This window comes from Danio rerio, chromosome 23, assembly GCF_052040795.2.
Source record: "Danio rerio strain M-AB ecotype USA chromosome 23, GRCz13ab, whole genome shotgun sequence".
NCBI lineage: Eukaryota > Metazoa > Chordata > Actinopteri > Cypriniformes > Danionidae > Danio > Danio rerio.
The window spans coordinates 2,183,989-2,190,328 of NC_141043.1; the positions used below are offsets into that span (position 1 = coordinate 2,183,989).

Consider the following 6,340-nt stretch of genomic DNA (forward strand, 5'->3'; position numbering starts at 1 on the left):
AAAACTGCTGCAACTAAACAAAGTTACGCCAACTGTGAGATAGTTTAAAGCTCAGAGCATGTATACACCAAGGCTAATATGCATGCACACTGGATTGACTATGGCTGAGGGTATATAGTTATATAGCCTCAGTTAAACTATAGTTTTGAGTCTAGCTACTTATTGTAGTTACTATTGAAGTCAATAGTATTTGCCGAGCAACGACAAACTCCACAGGCCGCGCTCTCTTTCAATAGTTGGAGAAAGCAGTGCGGTCTGCGCTTATGTGATTTTTTACTTGGGCCCAATCCCAGTTCTACCCCTTAGACCTTCCCCTTACCCTTCGTTTTGCACATTCAGGGGTAGGGGTGTCCCAATTCTCTTTAGCTTGGAGGTATAGGGCTAAGGGGAAGGGCTAGATACCCATTGAAACAGAGATTTTTCAGGACCACACTCGAAACCAAAGGATACAAAAATTTCCCAGAATACATCATCTACAACAGCAGCATAGCTGCACACAGAAGTAAGGAGATGCACAAATTAGTATTTTTTGTCATTATTATGAATTTTTACAACAAACAAGCACATGTTTAATGCATTCATACTGGCATTCATGCTTTATTGTCATGCAAAAATAAAAAACGCTAAAATAAATTCTATAATTCCTAATAATAACTCCTGTACAGCAGGCCCACAACATACGTTCACATCTGTCACTTGAATACCCTGTCAGTAAGGTTTAGTGGTTGGGAATGAGGTTTTTACAGTGTCTGCTATAATGTTAGTGTTGTTTTGGTGCATTTATATAGATGAATATGTCCAGGGTGTAACGGAGTTACGATCTTATTCCCACATTATTTCGTTATTTAATAGCATAATGTATGTCTTCAGTGATTTCCTGAAGATAAATACCAAAAAATAACACAACTGGAATCACTACAGCAGTCGCCATCATCGATTTCATATGAAACAAGAGATTGCAATGACATATAATGGCGTGTGCAGGTGTTGTAGTGCTGTCCCATTTCTTAGGGGTAAGTTTTGAACCCCTTCCCCTTAACACTCTGTTTCAAGGGCCAAGGGGAAAGGGTGGAGGTACAAAATAGAATTGGGATTGAGCCTCTTGGAGCAATCATTTATTCATTCATTTTAAAGTCGGCTTAGTCCCTTTATCAATCCGGGGTCTCCACAGTGGAATGAACCGCCAACTTATCCAGCAAGTTTTTACACAGCGGATGCACTTCCAGCCGCAACCCATCTCTGGGAAACATCCACACACACATTCACACACTATAGACAATTTAGCCTACCCAATTCACCTGTACTGCATGTCTTTAGACTGTGGGGGAAACCGGAGCACCTAGAGTAAACCCACGCGTACACAGGGAGAACATGCAAACTCCACACAGAAACGCCAACTGAGCTGAGGCTCGAACCAGCGACCTAGCAACCTTCTTGCTATGAGGCACTACCTACTGCGCCACTGCTTCGCCTGGAGCAATCATGTTATTGCTAATGTCATGTGTTGAAGGGAACGAGGGTGATTAAATCTTAACCGTGCAGAACTTTGTCCCTCCAGGAGCAGGACTGGACATACACAGCAGCGCGAGCACTCTCAATTCCCTCATTGTGTGGTATTTGGTTTCTACTGAAGTGCACAAGTGAGCAGCCACAAAGTGTCCTCCTAACCCTAACTGTTATGATTTCTCAGAACTGACACCCGCACTTTAAAGCCGAGGTACTTGACATGGTCTTTGGCAGCACGTTTTTCCCAATCCTGAGCTGCGCTGGTGCTCTTGGACAGCCGAACGGCACAATGACGAATTGTTAGAGGCCGGTTTGGAGAGCTTGAAGTCCAGCACTCCACAGTGGACACTTGGCTGTCCGCTGCTTGTTTACTTTGGCAGAAATCCAGAACAGGGTTTGTCGAGCAAAATCTTTGAAGATATTTGTACGCCCGAGGCACATTCGAGAGAAGAACAATGTCTCCAAGCCATTAATAAAGTCAAGCCCTATCTGCCCTCCTCACATACAAGTCCTTATCTCGGGGAATTAGTAGCGTGTTCGGGAATGTGTAGGGGCCACTTTCTCCAAGTGCCACACAAACAGACTATTGAATAGGAAGGCCCCTGACTGATGTGCACTTCATTGCTGTCTTTGTGAGAAGAAGCTGAGATCTCGGAGATATTCACAGACTCCAGGGAGAATTCGTATCTCTCACCCCACCCATGCCATGCATCACACAAACAGCCATGCAATGGAAATAAAGAAGCCACTGCTGTTTATTTATCATCTACCTACCGAGAAGGAAAATCATCTAGCGTCAGCTTCGCTGATTGCACGATTACTCGACACTAAATGAACCATCCCAAGCCGAACTTGAGCTCAGAAGCTTTGGGAACAAACAGATATGGAAATGAAAGACAAGGGGGGTCACGAGAAGTTCGAAAAGCTGCAATTAAATCCCTGATTCTCCACAACAGGACATGACACACAGTCACGTCAGACCCCACAAAGACCAGCGTGAGGACGACTGTATCTCCGCATCGGACTGTCACTCGGTCGGACACACAAATGGCTATTTGCAACAGTGGCGGAATTCTTTGGCTGCCCGAGTTTTCATATGCAAATAAGGGTTTAGATACGCTATGCAACACAGACCTTCCCGTTCTTAGACTTTTGTTCCTGTTTCATTCTTTCCGAGAGAGGATGGGAGGCAGTGCAGCTTGGCCTCGCCGCTAAATACAGTTATTCAAATTCCCCTCATTCTGAGTCTGCCTTTCATTACGGCTCTCCCAGCCCGGAGAAAAATATCACTCTCACCAGGAACCACATCAGGTAGCCAGCGATCCACTTCATAGCTGTTTGTGTCCCATCGGAGGCTAATCCCATCGGAGAGATTAAAGACAAAACAAATAAATCCACACAGTTTACTATTCAGATTGAAAGAGAAAAGGATGCAAATGGGACAAAATCTCCCTGCAGCTGATGTGAAGCAGTGGCGTGTTGTACTGTTTCATCTTTAAAGAGCTGTTCGTTAATCGACTTATGAAGAGTATAGATGCAAACACCTCTTAAGTGGCATCTTCTGCTAAAATATGCACTCTCTAATCTCATTTTAATTTCTTTAAGGGTGAAATAACTGAACATAAAACCAAACGCTTTTCTTAGAAGAATCGAAGCTATCTGAACTCTTCATATAATGAATGTTTTATAGAGTTTCATTAATACTTAACACTTTATTTAGAAGCCAAACACTTGGGTGTTTATTGGAAAAATAGCATTTTCTAATTGCAGATTGAATGATTATTTAGCTGTCAAGATAATAAATCTATATTTTTACCACCATTCAGCATGCATAATTCCTTGTTGAACTATTGATTACACACTGAAGGAGTTCTTATCACCAAAACTTTCCAAAAATTAATTCCACACTAAAGTAAAGTGACCTATTGCCATTCTTTTTCATGAAAAACACACATAGAGTGGGTTTGCTCTCATTTAAATCAGAGATTGTATTTAAATACGAAGGTTACGTCTTTTTGGAGTGAAAGCATTTTCAGGTATGGTATCGCAGTGTGGTTCGGCAACAGTTGATGCATTTCTTAAAGACAGAATAGGTACGATGACTATTTTAATCCTCAAGTTTTATTTAAGAAATTGTGTCTTTAATGAGGTGAAAAAGATTCTGAATGATCTAACTTATTATTTTGTTCCCACATTATGAACTGCTTCACTCTGGTAGCAGGTATAGAGTCCCTAAGTGTAGGTTGAACCGATATAGGAAATCCTTTGTTGGCGTTTTAGTGGGTTTATTTAACAAGAGTTTATCTTAATTAGCATTATAATTTAACTATGGTATTTTCTATTGTTTGTTTAATAGAATGTTTGCAGCAATATATAAATTATAATAAATTTTCTGTCAATACAGTTTACAACTACTACACTGTAAAAATGCAGGGTTCCACACAATTCTTTCATGTTGACCCAACACAAATCGATTAAGTTAACAAATTTATGTGGATTGAACATTAAGAAATTAAGTTGTCCCAATGAAATATCAAGAATTATGTTGTTTCAGCTCATTTAAAATAAGTTGTTTGGATGAGCAAATATATATATATATATATATATATATATATATATATATATATATATATATATATATATATATATATATATATATATATTTTTTTTTTTTTTTTTTTTGTGTGTGTGTACAACTACAAAAAAAAAAGTTTGATGGTTATTAAATGTTGCAAAGAATGCTTATTATAGAATCAGTAATAATTTGATTTATCATCGCACTGAAAAAATGTATCTCTGCAAAACTGTTGCAAACAATTTATTAGTGTTTAATTAAAACAAATTAAATTTGATAAAATTCGACTTATTTGTTTGTTTAAATTCAGCCCAAATAAATTGTTTACAACCACTTTACATAAAAATCCAAGTAAACCCAAGGAATCATCTCTGAATATTTTTTTCAGTGTACTTGCCAGTGCAAGTTAAATGTTCATTTCTGGTTTAATTTATTACATCGCAGGTTGCTTGAATTTTTTTTTTTGACAAAAAAAGCCCATATTTTCCCTTGAACACTCAAAAAAAAATAAATAAATAAATATATATATATATATATATATATATATATATATATATATATATATATATATATATATATATATATATATATATATATATTATTATTATTATTATTATTTATTATTTATTTTTTATTTTTGCTTGTTTACACCTTATTTAAAATGAGCTGAAACAACACAATTCTTGAGATTTCATTGGGACAACTTAATTTTTATGTTCAATCCATATTAATTTGTTAAAAGTGTTAAAATAAACAAATCAATTTGTGGGTGGGTCAACATGAGTGAATTTTGTGGAACCTATAAAATGTAAACTAAACCAATGATTTGTATGAAAACAAATGACGTATCAAACAATTCTGACTACTTAAATCAAAGAAAAACCTTTGTAATAAACTTTTCCTGTGAAATCCTTCATCTCTGAAGAGAAAAGCGCACAGTAACAGCGCAGAAATCAGCCCAAAAACAACGCGTCTCGCAGGTGCTTTTAAGCGCTACACTTTGGAGAAGTTGCAACCAAACAGATATGAATGGAAGAAAGAAGAAAAAACTCTAAACATGCCATCCCCTTCATCCGAAACAGCACATTTAACACTGTGAAAGCCTGAATAACAGACGCACAATTGAGAGGGCGAGGACGAGTTGTGATGAATTGACGGGAGCGCATGGGAACCGCGTCTCCCGACACAATAAATGTCCAAAAAAAACTCCCATCCAGCAGAGCAGCACACACCTCCTCCGACATCCAGACGACATTAAAGAGCCTGCGAGCTCGGGCTTGACGGAGAGCTGTTTGAAAATCTCCAACTTCCAGGAGTTTGCAGACCGCAAAAGCCCGTCGCTCTTGTTCTGGCAGTAGGTTCAAAGCGCGCGGAGAGTCCCGCTCCGGTTCCCCGTCAGTGCAGACTTTTTCCGACTCTTTCATGAGGCTTGAAAGCATTTGTAAAATGCAAAAAAAAGTGCAGGTACATCTCTGAACGAACCTGCAAACACATCTCCTAACCAAGACCCAAAAGACTCAAGAAAGCATAATCTAAAGTTCCTTACCTTGCTGTTCTGAGGTAAAATCCCTCCAGAGTGAAAGTGTCCTGACTGGAGTGATATGTCTATATCTATATCTGCTGTTCGTGTCGTCTCAAAACTTGTGTGAGATGAAGTTTGTTGAAGAAGTTCTGCTAGATTCCTTCGGACTCGCGGAGTTTGTCTCGTCCTGAAGTTGGTTTGCGTGTGTCTGTGTGTTGTTGGAGTGTATCCTGAGTGTTTGTCCTGCTGTTCTCCTCTGTAGAGACTGAGAGAAGCAGTGAGATTCAGACTGCTGTGAAGTGTCTCTCTCTGAAGACCAGCCCACTCATCTGACACACACACACACACACACACACACACACTCACGCACAGTCGTGCACGAGTCTACAGTCAACACGATGAAATCCTCGCTCTGACAAATGCTCGCCATTCATCCTGAGAGAAAGTTTTTAGATAAAACTGTCTGGATTTAAATCGACTCTTATTATAAATGTAAATGGATAGATTAATCAAAATGTTAAATGTATGATATATAGTGATAACTTTGAATATGTTGCAGCTGGAAGGGCATCCGCTGCATAAAACATATGCTGGATAAGTTGGCGGTTCATTCTGCTGTGGCGACTCTGGATTATTAAAGGGACTAAGCTGAAAAGAAAATGAATGAATGAATGAATGAACTTTGAATACATATTTCAAAAAGTAGCTTTAAAACCTTAATAATAATAATAAAATAC

At 38.6% G+C, this 6,340-nt stretch overlaps 1 protein-coding gene across 1 annotated transcript in view; it reads right to left on the reverse strand.

Annotated features, from left to right (window-relative positions):
- Positions 1-6,035, reverse strand: part of ndnf (neuron-derived neurotrophic factor) — a 36,071-nt gene extending 30,036 nt beyond the window's left edge. Inside the window, 1 exon segment of the mRNA NM_001423783.1 lies at positions 5,628-6,035. The gene's annotated coding sequence lies outside the window, so the exon portion shown is untranslated.
- Between the last annotated feature and the right edge of the window lie 305 nt (positions 6,036-6,340).